This window comes from Hippopotamus amphibius, chromosome 2 (genome assembly GCF_030028045.1).
Source record: "Hippopotamus amphibius kiboko isolate mHipAmp2 chromosome 2, mHipAmp2.hap2, whole genome shotgun sequence".
In the NCBI taxonomy this organism is placed as follows: domain Eukaryota; kingdom Metazoa; phylum Chordata; class Mammalia; order Artiodactyla; family Hippopotamidae; genus Hippopotamus; species Hippopotamus amphibius.
In genome coordinates, this window is record NC_080187.1 from 61,181,594 (window position 1) to 61,194,447 (window position 12,854).

Consider the following 12,854-nt stretch of genomic DNA (forward strand, 5'->3'; position numbering starts at 1 on the left):
CTGCGCATCTGTTTACCTATCTGTAAAATGGACACGGTAACACCTGCCTGGCCTTCTTCATGGAGCTGGTAGAAGAAGGAAAGAGAGAGCAGACTCAGAAATATTAGCAGGGAGATGGCCCCGTAGAAACGGCAGGTGTGCCTTCTGCTCTTGCTGCCCTACCCCAGTGAGACAACAGCGGGCCTTCCCAGAGCGGCCAGTGGGTGGGAAGGGGAATCCCTGCTCCAGGGTGGATGCTCCAGTGGGCTGGGCACCCCCAGCTGCAATGCAGTCTGGCCCGCAGCTTAAGCGTCCCCTGCACGCCCCTTCCCACCTAGCCTTGTAAATTGCCTGGGCTGAATTCTGCGCATACATCCATGGAAGGGGAATTATTTGCCAGATATACAGTGTCTGCGAGAAGGGCCTCTTATGAGTCAGTGTTCAAATATGTTACCGGCTCAATAACCAGAGGTTTGTTGTAAATTAAGGAAAGGAAGCGAGGTGCCTGCAACAGCCCTTGTTCATCTACTGTTTTCTATTAGCGATGCTTTCCCCTTAAGTAGCGCATAATTCCCTGGTAGCTGCTAGGCAGGCAGCTTGGAAGGGGGGATGTAATTACACTGCAGTTGTTAGGTAGTTAGAACTGCACAATAAGGTCCAGAGAGAGGCAGGGACAGTCCCTGGGGGGCTTGGCTGGGCTGCCTGGACAGGATCATGGGTTGCCTGACATCCTTTGGGCAAAATTAGGGCTGGGGTGGTGAGGGGTAGTAGAGGTGACGGGAGGAGCAGCCGGGGCAGGGGCGAGGGGCAGATCTGGAAAACAAGGCTCTGACCCTCATCACTGGGACCAGGTGTGTGGCTAAGGTCATGGCACCCATGGGAACCCCGCGCCGGCTGCCTGGCAGGCTGTTTGCAAGGCATGGCCGTTGCCCATAAAGACAGCAGGGTGGCACTGGGCTTGTCAAGACACAGGGCTCAGCCTGGATGAGTGAGACCTGGTGTGAGTGGGGAGGGGTCTAAGGTGCGGAATGCTGTAGGGGTGGGGAAACTTGTGCCTAGAACCCTGGGTGAAAATCCAGTCAGGCTGCTCTTGCCTGGGAGGAGATTCTCCCAGGAGAATCTCTGGCATGTTCCACTCCCCCGGCTCTTTTCTGGCAGACCCTGTAGGGCCTCATCCCAGCCACAGCCCCACATTCTGAGGCTGGAAGGACTTAAATACCCAGCCAACCTCTCCCTCCCCAGCCCCACCGTTCGCATGGGACTTTAGTAGCCCCCTCTCAAGTTAGGCGGCCAGGGTCCTGAAATGTTGTGGATGTGGAGTTAAGGAGGGGCAGCCCATCTGGTCCTTGACACAGATGCCCATGTGGGTGACACTGAGCTGTCACCATTCCCGTCTGTCCCTCGCCACCATCCATGATGTTGCTTCTGGTGCACCCCTATTCCCACCACGCAGCCCTTTCAGGTGTATCCTTCTTCTCCATCAGCCTGGGGCGTGGTTGGGGCGGGGAGCATGTGGGAATATTATTTAGAAAGGAGGAAGGGCAACCTTATCCCTTAGTCATTTAGGTAAACCCGAGTCCTCTCAGTGCCTTAGGGACGTGAGCTTCTGATGCTTTAGGAGCAGGAAGAGACTCCGGGGTGATTTGTTTGTCCTTCCCTGGGGCGACGGTCAGGGAAAGGTCCAGAGGCTTGAAGGTGGGGAGGAGAGTGAAGATGGCATGGAGAAGAGGGCTGATACTCCATGACATCTTCCCACCATGACTGAACATGTCAGCGTTAACGGGGGCCTTGGTCAACTTCTGTTCAGCCCCCCTAGTTTATGCATGGAGATCCGAGGCCCACAATTAGATAGCTTCTTAGTGGCAGAGGGTGCCCTTGCCCTGGCAGAAGAGTTTGCAGCTGACATGCTGGAATGTGCCTGCCACATGTTAGGTGCCCAATACATTTTAGTTGAATGAGTGAATGGACGGATGGATGAATGAATGAATGGATAAATGAATGGATGGATGAGTGAATGAATGAATGGAGGAGGGTGGGGTGGCCTCTTGTGATGGGTGAGGAAGGACCAGAGCACCACATCTTCCTCAGTTTTCCCCCTGCCTCCCACCCTGCCTTCCAGCATCATGGTGAGCACAGATGGTGAGAACACGCTAGAATAAATAGGAGAGGCTACTTGCAGTCAGAGGCCAAGGGCTTCAGGGCCCAATGTCACATCCACCTGTAACCCACTCTTGCCTCACCATGGTGCTGTAGCAGGCTGGTTGGGGAGCTCTGGATGCAACAGTGCACCCTGGGACTGTGGAGCTGGCTGGAAGCACGTGCAAGCCAGCGGGGTCATGGGTCCTGGCCTGGAGGAGAGATGGTAGGTTCTACTCCAGGCTTTGAAGGAGAGAAGAGCCTCGTTCAGTTAGTAACACAGACATTTGTTCCACCTCTGATCACAATCACAGCTCCTCACTGGAGCAGCTCGGTGATTGAATGCCCGGCTGGTCACTTATTGGGGCACGGATGCTGCATGCTTCAGGGGGACCTCATCGTGTTGCCCCTCCCTCCTGCCTCCCACGCTCCCTCCCCAGCATTAAAGCACCTAGAGTTGGCTGAGCAGTCCCTGCTCCACCGCTCTGAGTGCAAAAACAGTTCTTGTTATGGTAGGTGTCAAAGGCACTCTGGGGTTTATGGGATCGGAAGAGAGCTTAACTCGGTTCACTTGGGGGTGAGGGGAGGGCTTTTGGAGAACTTCTGATTCTAGAAGCCTGGGTCCAATATCCTGTCTTATCTTCCCAGGCTTAACTGGAAGTCTGTATTCCCTCTATGTCTCTTTTTGATTTACACTCTAATTTCAGTAAGTCATCTCCCCAGCCCTTGAATCCATGGAAGCAGTTTCCCATGCAGAACCTCCGTGTCACAGGACCCTGGGGAGCACCAACAGCTTTCACTCCGCAGCTGCTCAGCCCGAGGCCCGTCCCTGAGGCTGCTTCCCCCGTCTGCCCTGTCTCTTGGCCTAAGCCTACCTCATCCTTGACCAGACTTCTCCAGACGTCACGGACCTTTCCTCTGCTCCTGCTCAGGGGCTCACTTCCGTGTCACCATGTGATACAGTGGGAAGAGCGTGGGCCCAGGACACTAACATCTCATTTGAAGCCTGGCCCTGTGCTGTGATCTTGGGAAACTCAATGAACCCCTCTGTGTTTGTTTTTACTAAGTTCAAAATAGATAATGATTTACTTCATGGGGCTGGGGTAAGGATTATAGGACAATCTGTTTGTAAAGGGACTTTACAACATTCAAAGCCACTATACAAATCATGGTGATGCTTGTGCAGTGGGACCCGGGGATCTCATCAGTCTGGTCAGCGTTTAGCTAGTTGACAGGTCAGAGAGAGTAGGCTGAAAGGACAGAGCTTCACCCTCCCCACTGCAAACCCCAGCAGAGGGAGTGTTGAAGTGGGATCCTGGGCAGCCTGTAAGGTGAATGCACTAGTTTACGCTTGGCCTTCACTAGACATACATCCCAGAGACACTGACTGAACACTTACTGCAATGTGTCCTACCTTGGGACACATCACTAGACAAACAGTCACATTAGTCCAGGTTCACTGAGAAGATTAGATTTATCAGGGAAGAAGCAAGGAAAGGCAGGGGGGCCTTCACAGTGGGACACAGGCCTGACCCCTGCAGAGGGAAAGCGGGGAGGAAGGAGGTTTGGGGGAGGAAAAACTTCAAACTGAAGCACAGTTCCAGGAATGGTTTGGTCTGGCTAGTGGGGAGTCCTTGAACCACGTCAGCCACATGAGGAGTCTTGCCTTTTGGTGGGTTGGGGCAGCCTTAGTACTTGTTGTGCTTGGCCGCTGGCTGGGAGCAGCCCTGGGAAGTGTGGCCTCAACACAAACGTGGGGGTGGATCCCACAGCACAGAGCTGAGACTGTGGGTCAATTATGCTTCTGGCAGCAGAGATCTGAACAGCATATTTCGTGGCCACAACAGACAAACATTCTTATTCTCGTGGAGCAAGGAAAGACAGACAATACTCTGTGCACATAGTAAACAAACAAATTAAATGGTCTGTTAGAAGTTTGTAAGTACTATGCCTAGAACGAGGAGGTGTAAAGGAGATTGGGAACACCAGGGTGGGGAGGGTTACAACTTAAATAAGATGGACAGAGCAGGTCTCCTTGAGAAGAAGACACCCAGGCCAAGCTCTGAAGGAGGTGAGGGAGTTAGCTATGTGGATAGGTGGACAAGGGTGTTTTATGAGGAGGGAGCAGCCATTGCAAAGGTCCTGGGGTAGGAGCATGCCTGGCAGGTATGAAGAACAGCAAGGTAACTGGTATATCTGGATGGACGCGAGCCAAGGGGAGACTGGTCGAAGAGGGTCCCTGAGAGGGGTGGGCCTGTAGGGTGTTGCAAAGACTTTTATTCTGAGTGACAGAGGAGACTTTGGAGGGTTTGAGGAGGGAAGTTACATGATCTTACATTTTATTTTATTTATTTATTTTAACTGTAACGTTGTTCTTTTTTTTTTTTTTAGTCTATTTTATATTTTATTTTATTTTTTTTGTCTGTGCCATGTGGCATATGGGATCTTAGTTCCTCAACCAGGGATTGAACCCATAACCCTTTCAGTGAAAGTATGGAGTCTTAACCACTGGACCACCAGGGAAATCCCAATGTTCTTATGTTTTAAAATGATCGTTCTGACTCTGTGTTGAGAATAGAGTCTAGAAGCTAAGATGAAAGACTGCAGAAGAGATGGCATTGATTTAGATGAGAGATGCTGGTGGCTTGGAGCAGGGTGTTGTTAGGGTACAGGTGGTGAGAATTAAGGGGTCAGGTTCTGGATGCATTTTGAAGGTAGAACCAAAAAGATATTCTGATGGGTTTGTGAAGGAAAGAGGGGACTCAAGGATGACACTGACATTTATGGCCTGAGTAACTACAGGAAATTAGTGCCAGAACCAGAAAAATAGAGTGCAGAGCTTGCAAACTGGCAGAAGAAAATTTATCTATCCAGTGGGAAGGAAGCAAGAAGGAAAAAAGAATATGGAAAATGGAAAATGTGAAATAAAATAGCAAACATAATTTTTAATATAACATCAATTGCAATGATATAACTGGATTAAACTCATAATTCAAAATATAGAGACTCTTGAAGCAGATTAGAAACACAAGATTTAGGAACATATTTTCTCAAGAGACACAACAAGAGGGTGGAAATAAAGCGGTAGAAGAAGATATAGCAAGCAAATAAGAACAAAAGAAAATTTATAAGGGAAAAAGAAAAGGAACATTCCTGTAAGAGGAATAAAAGATCACAAAACTATACAAAAATCATGAAAAATATATGCACATCTAACAATATACCATCACATATATATGTGTGTACTTACACACAAGCATGCATATAAAAATAGCAATAGCTACATAAAAAGAAATAGATAAATCAACCACTTCACTTGAATGTTTTAAACATTTCTTTTATAGCTTGATAGAGCAAGCAGACAAGATTCATTAAGTATATAGAAGATTTGAATAACTTGTTTAATATGCTTAAATATGTGTGCATAGTTACATACATATATATAAAACATTATACCTAACAAACAGAAAATATACACTCTTTTGATTATATGTAGAGCATTCATAAAAGTGACCGTAAATCAGTGAACAAAGGCAGCCTCAATAAATTCCAAAGGGTTGACATCATTCAGATAATGTTCTCTGACTGTAATACGATGGAACTTGAAATCAGTAAAAAACAACAACAGAAACCCCCAAAACATGTATGTCTGGAAACTAAAAGAATGGCACTAGTAAAAGGTCTTTGGATTAAAGGAGGAATAATACAGGCAATGCAAAATATTTAGAACTAAATGAATGAATAAACCACATGACAAAATTTGTAGGACAGACAAAGCACTACTTAGGACAAAACATATAGCCTTAAATCTATTAGAAGACAGAGAAGGCAGGAAACAAATGAGCTAAGCTGTTATATCAAGAGGCTGAAAAAGTAGTGACAGAGTAAACCTAAAGAAAAAGAAGGAAATAATAGATAGAAAGGCAAAATAAATAGCAAATTACAATTAAAAATCACAGAAGCTTAGCAAAGCTGATTGTGGGTCTTTTGAACAGATTAATAAAATATGCAAACCTCTGGCAAGACTAAGGAGAAAAAAGAGATGTAACAAAAGAAAACTGAAAGGGAGAGTAAAATGACCGACACAACAGATTTTTAAAAAATAATAAAATAGTATTATGAACAAATATTACAAAACATTTGAAAATTTAGATGAATTAGATAGCTTTTTGAGAAAGTGAGAAATGCCAAAATTGGCAAAGAATAAAAAGAAAACTCGAAAAGACCACTCATGAGTAAAGAAATTAAAATTATAGCCAACCTCCCCCCCATCCCCCCCTTAAAGCCCTGGGCCCATACAGCTTTACAGTTGAGCACCACAAAATATTTATGGAGAAAACACTCCCCATTCTGTACTGCTGTTCCAGAAAGTAGACAAAGGGGAAAAAAAACAAAAGCTGTCTGATGCATTTAACGAAGGTAGTTTAATTGTTATTCTTAAACCAGACAAGGACAGGAGAAAAAAAAATAGGCATATATCACTTGTAAAAATAGATGAAAACAATACTAAATAAAACATTGGCTAACTGAATCCAGGAATGTATTAAAAACAATCTCTGCAGTCATTTCAGGTTTATGTGAAAAATGCAGGGGTGGTTTAACAGCAGAAGGTCTAGCAATGCACCACCTTAGTGGACCAAAGGAGAAAAAAAAAAAAAATCACATGAATAGCTCAAGAAACACAAAAAAGCATTTAAGTTTAATACCGTCTTTACAAAGAAAATACTAATAAAAAAAGATGAAGTTCAATACACATTTGTAATAATCAGCAGTATAAGAAATTCCACAGGAAACTAGAACGGAAGGGACTTTCCCTGACCCCACAAAGGCTGCTTACCCCAAACCTACAGCGACACCCCACTGAGCGGAAAAGCATGAGCCTCTTCGTTTTGTTTTTCAAGATGCTGACGTGAGCACCCAAACCTCATGCTGTTTCCTGCGTGTCGAACAAAGGCTGAGGCACAGGTAGGCGTTAGGAGTTTTCTCCGGGGCCAGGTCCTTTTGGTTGATTATAACAGAAACTCGGTTCTGCAAAAAGTGGGGACTTGATCACAGATTTGACAGGGACGAAAGTGTTAAATAGTGAGTCTTCTTAGACCATGGTGCGTCTTGTCTGTGAGCAGAAGCCTGTCTGTCTTGCCACTGACTCCAAGTGGCCCTCACTCAGTGTACGAGGGATTAATGAATGAGTCACTTTATTTGCAAGTGAGGGTTTGGTGGTGAGGGGAGAAGTGGTGTGGTGTTCACAGATGCCATCTGGAAGCATTTGGCGGAGGGCAGAAAAGCAAGGGGTGGAGACATCTGGGTGTCTTTCCCGATGGGGTGCCCTGAGAAGAGAAATCACTGACAGGATTTTTAGAATGTTTTGCTGGTCCTGTTGGGTGCAGCCCCCCTTTCACTTAAATCCTCAAGAAGAGCTCTAGTCAAAAGCTATTTTTAACCTTTGGGTCTTTTGGTGTTTTCCTGGAAGCCGGGGCAGAAGGCGGGGCCTGGTTCCCAGAGGGCCCAGAACTTGAACCAAGGTTGGAGGTGGGGTGAGGTGGTGTGGGTAGGATGCAGCGGTGGGGGTGTCCTGCTCCACTTCCTGTCCCCACCCCCTCGCTCTGGGACCTCACACGGAGGGTTCTCTTCACTTTCTTTCTCCCTCTTGCTCTTTTTTTCTTCCAGTCCCCCCAGATCCATGAACACTTGGCAGGTGTGAAACAACTATCCTGTGAAAAGTACATTAAAAATTCGCATCCTTAATTTAAGGCACCAGCAGAGATGGGCTGGTGCCTCTTTGACCCAAGTTCAAATTCTCATAAGAAGGATTTTGCTGGCCTCGGCCCCGGTCAGGTGTCCATTGTGCTCTAAACTGTGTGGTCAGCAGTGCGACAGTGGAAAGAAGGGGGCAGGGTCACTGGCACAGACATGGCTATTGGCGCCCATCCCTGGGGGTGGACGCTTGGGCCTCAGATGAGGGAGACGTCAGTTGGCCAGATTCCCCAGGTTCACTCTGCACCAGTCTTAAAAGACAGAAAGAACAGTCTTCTTAAAAGCCAGAGTCTGGCTGAAGAGGGTGTCACGTGATTACACATGTGCGGTGGTCCCAGGATGGCTCCACCTAAGAAACTCACTATTTAGAAGCCACGTCCAGTGGTCTGCCTGCTGAGTTCGGAGGACACAGAGCTAGTTCTAACTAGGACGAGGCATCCGTGAAAGAAAAGAATTCATAACAGCTTGACACCCTCTGGGCTGAACCCAGCGATTTTATTTTTACTTGATCAGGAGGGGGAAAAAGTCATCGCTAATTTCACAATTACTTCATTCCCGAGAACTTGTGAAAAACGACTTCAAGTGTAAAATATTGTCTACTAAAGAATTAACTTAATAGATAATTTGGATTCAATTATTGGCTCAATACTAAAATTTGCTGGGAAAAGCACAGGCAATATTTTATGACTGTCACATGATGCAGCGATTGTGAAATTAGTTATTAATGACTTATGAGAGAGACTTAAAAAAAGTCAACTGGGGGAAGAAAATACATCACTTGGGCTTTTATAGGGCAGGCTCAGATGGGGGCTTCTGCCTCCTCCATTTCTCAAGTGATTCCAATTTTGCTGACTGGACCTCTTACCTTGGCTTCTGTCCTTCCTCTCCCCCATGTGTGTGATTTTGGGTTTGAATCATACATGAATTCTTTGGGAGCAATTAGGAGCTGAAGGTTGCCATCATCCATCACGGCAAGGGGGGACGCCATCTCCACCTTCCCTGAGAGCTGGGGGCGACCTCTCACCCCTGCTCCACGACACTGACAGCCTCTGGCCAGCATGGTGTGAGTACCAGACGGACCTTTAAAACCAGAATGAACTGCAGGCAGTTTATTACCATTACTTTCCTCCTATAACCTGCTTGCTAGTCGAAGGGGAAATTTTGTTGAAGTCCCCTGGGTTCTCTTTGGGGGTGAACATGATATACCATCATTAGCCCTTTTAAAGTTATTGCAGGAGCTGCCTTCTAAATTCACTTTAAATGACATTTGCTCTTTTATCTTGAAATACTTATTGGGTGTCTACTCCTTGCCCAGCACTATTGGGCCTGTGGGGAGTAGGAGAGCTACCTAAAACATGCTCCATGCTCGCCTAGAGCCTTGAATGTAAGGGACAGTCCATAAAGCACTTTCCAGCATGGGGAAGCTGTCAAACTGAGTGGCTGACACAAGGGGATGTCTGATGGGCATGGGATAGGGTGGGATGAGGGGACAGGGCAGCAGTGTGGGAGGGCCAGATTCTGTACATCATCCCGAGATCAGCGTCCAGGGGAGGCTCATTAGTCCACCAGAGGCCAGGAGAAGTCCATGTGCCTCCAGGTGCTGGAGGCACAATGCAGACCAATGCCTTATGCAATTCATTCGTGTGTGTGTGTGCGCGTGCATGACGATGTGTGTGTGTTGGGGTGAGAGGAGATGCCGATAATCAATCAATGTTTTTTGAAAAATTTTTATTGGAGTACAGTTGATTTACAGTGTTGTGTTAGTTTCAGGTGTACAGCAAAGTGAATCAGTCGTATATATATTGTGTATATATATCTATCCCTTTTTCAGATTCTTTTCGTGTATAGGTTATTAGAGAGTATTGAGTAGAGTTCCCTGTGCTATACAGAAGGTCCTCGTTAGTCACCTATTTCATATATAGTAGTGCAATTATGTTAATCCCAATCTTTTAATAAGTGTTTAATAAGTAAATTATGTGGTATATTAGAAGATAAGTGCTATAGAAAAAAGAAATACAGTGAGGTACGAGGGACTGGAGGTGTGGGCAGAAGTGGGTAGAGTAGCCAGGGTGGGGCTCCCTGACATGTGATAGCCGAGTGGAGATTTCCGAGGAGGAAATGAGGGATTTTGTTCTGCAAATCTCTGGGGAGGAGACTTTTCAGGCCAAGGAACAGCCAGGACCCAGGCCCAGAGGCAGATGTGAGCTTGGTTCTGGGAGTAGCAGAGAGATACTGTGTGCCTGGAGCAGAGGAAGGGGGTGGGTGGAGAGAAGGAGAGGAGACTGGAGATGTGATGGGACTGGATAACTTTGTAGGTTCTTGTGGGCCACTGTAGGACTTGTCTCCTTCCCCGAGTGAAATGCAGAGCCATGGAACGGTTTTGAGTGGAGGAGAGATCTGATCTGAATTATGTTTTAAAGGCATCCTTCTACCTGGTGTACTGGGACCAACTGTAGGTGCCAAGGATGGAAGCCGGGAGCTCTGTAACAAGGCAAAGGCAGTAATCCAGGCGAGGATGCCCTACGTGTAGCAGTGGAGTGATGAGAAGTGGTCGGATTCTGGATCAATCTTGAATCCCAAAAGAGTGGATGGGGTGTGTAGTGTGAGCGAAAGGGAATTTCAGGTTGGTTCTCAAACTCTCCCCACCCACCCCCATAAACCTTGGGGCTGAAATACATCCCACCTGTGGCTGAAATACACCCACCTGTGGAAGGTGCACAGGCTATGAGTGTAGAGGTAGATGGCTGCAGCGGATGTTCTTGGTGATGCCCGGAGCCCCAGAGAAACCCCATCTCAGGAGCCTGAACGAGGACGATAAAGCCTGACACAGCGAACAGCTTCATGTAACCACCATCCAGATCTAGAAATTGACCAATGTCCGCAGGTGCTCAGAAGCAGCCTCGTGCCCCTTCCTGAAGGTTGCCACGAAGTTGCATTAGAGCACCATGGATTAGTTTTGCCTGCTTTAAAAAGCTGTGAAAATACAATTATCTAGAATGCAGTCTTTTTGTCTGATGTCCTCTCTTGAAATGACAACATTTACTCATGACGTTGCATGTCACGACAATTCACTCTCCCGCATTGCTGTACTGCATTGTGTGAACATACCACAATTTCTTATCCAGTCTAATGTTGATGGGCATTTGGGGTTGTTTTCAGGTCTTGGCAATTGCAAATAATGATGTTATGAATATTCTTGTATGAGACCTTTGCTGTAGGCATTTCTGTTGGGTGTAACGTATTGAATTTTTAGGTCATAGGGTACACAAATACACTTTGTTTTAATAGATGCCACGAAGCAGTTTTATACACTGTTCATACCAATTTCCTCCAGTTCCACATCATTATTTACATTTGAAATTGTCTTTTTTCATTTTAGCTGTTCTGCTGGGTGTACAGTAATGTCTCATTGTGGTTGTAATCTGTGTTTCCCTGATGATTAATAAGATCGAAAAGGGTTTTATGTGTTTATTGGCTATTTGGATATGTTTATTTTTGTAAAATGCCTGTTCATGTCTTTTGCCCATTAAATAAAATGGGTGGCCTGTCTGTCTCTTTTTAGCTTTGGGAGTTCTGTATGTATTCTGGGCACAACTCCTTTGTTGAGTATATAAAATGCAAATATTATTTTCTACTCTGGATTGCCTTTCAGTTTCTTAATGATTTTTTTATTTAAGAACAGAAGTTCTTTTTTTAAAAATTAATTAATTAGTTTCTTGGCTGCATTGGATGTTCGTTGCTACACGTGGGCTTTCTCTAGTTGTGATGAGTGGGGGCTACTCTTCATTGTGGTGCACAGGCTCCTCATTGCCGTGGCTTCTCTTGTTGTGGAGCACGGGTTCTAGGCGCACAGGCTTCAGTAGTTGTGGCTCGTGGGCTTGGTTGCTCCACAGCATGTGGGATCTTCCTGGACCAGGGATCGAACCCGTGTCGCCTACATTGGCAGGCAGATCTTAACCACTGCGCCACTAGGGAAGTCCCTAAGAACAGAAGTTCTTATTTGTAATGTTATCAGTATTTCCTTTATGGCTAGTACATTTTGTATCCTGTTAAGGAAATCTTTGCCTAATCCACACTTGAAACTATTCTACTATATTTTCTTCTAGAAGGTTTTTGACCCCAGCAATGGTAAGGATGGATTTGCTAGCAGTTGAGCTGCAGAAGATTGGGGTAATGGGTTTCTGAGAGGGGTGGCGGAAAGATGGAGAGTACCATTTGATGTGTTACGTTTGAGATGAATATTATTCATCCAAGTGAAAATACACGTACGCCGTCATGTATTAGGATGTAGGAATAAGAGTTCAGGAGTTAGGTCATCAGGAAAACAGTATCAAAGCCTTAGGAGAGAGACCAAGTGCTGGGCCCTAAGGCATGGCCATATTAAGTTCTGGATGAGGAAGATCCAGAAAAGGATATTGAGTGAGAGAATCCAGCAAGATGGGAGGGTAACTAAGGAGGGTGGTGTCCTGGAAGGCTGGTGAAGAAGTGGGTGGGGGAGAAAGGCGTGGTCAGCTCAGTGCTGAGTGCTGCTGCTGAGGATGGAGAGTGAGCCTTGGATTTAGCAACGTGGAGCTCACTGGTGACATTGAGGAAAGCAGTTTTGGAGGAGGGTGGGGACGAAAGCGTGATTGGAGAAGGTTCAGAATCAAGTAGAGGGCACCACTGGCAGCCCCCAGAGCCTATTGGGGAACCCAGGCCAGGCATCAGTAATCCAGAAGCAAGGGAGGTAACTAGAAGAAGCAAGTCAAGGCTGCAGACAGAGGGGTGAACCAAGTAATCCTGCCAGACCCCAGACTTATTTTCTTTGAGCCAGCTGGGCTAGGTGGGTGCCTGCTGCTTAACTTCTTGCAGGCACAAGAGCTGCTCTTCGGCAGGTTATTGGGGCCGGAAAACGGGAGAGAGCTGTGTGGTGGTCCTGGGCCATACCAAGCTCTCGGGCAAGGCACATGATGCTTTTTATGACTTGGTCTTTGTTTGACTTTCCC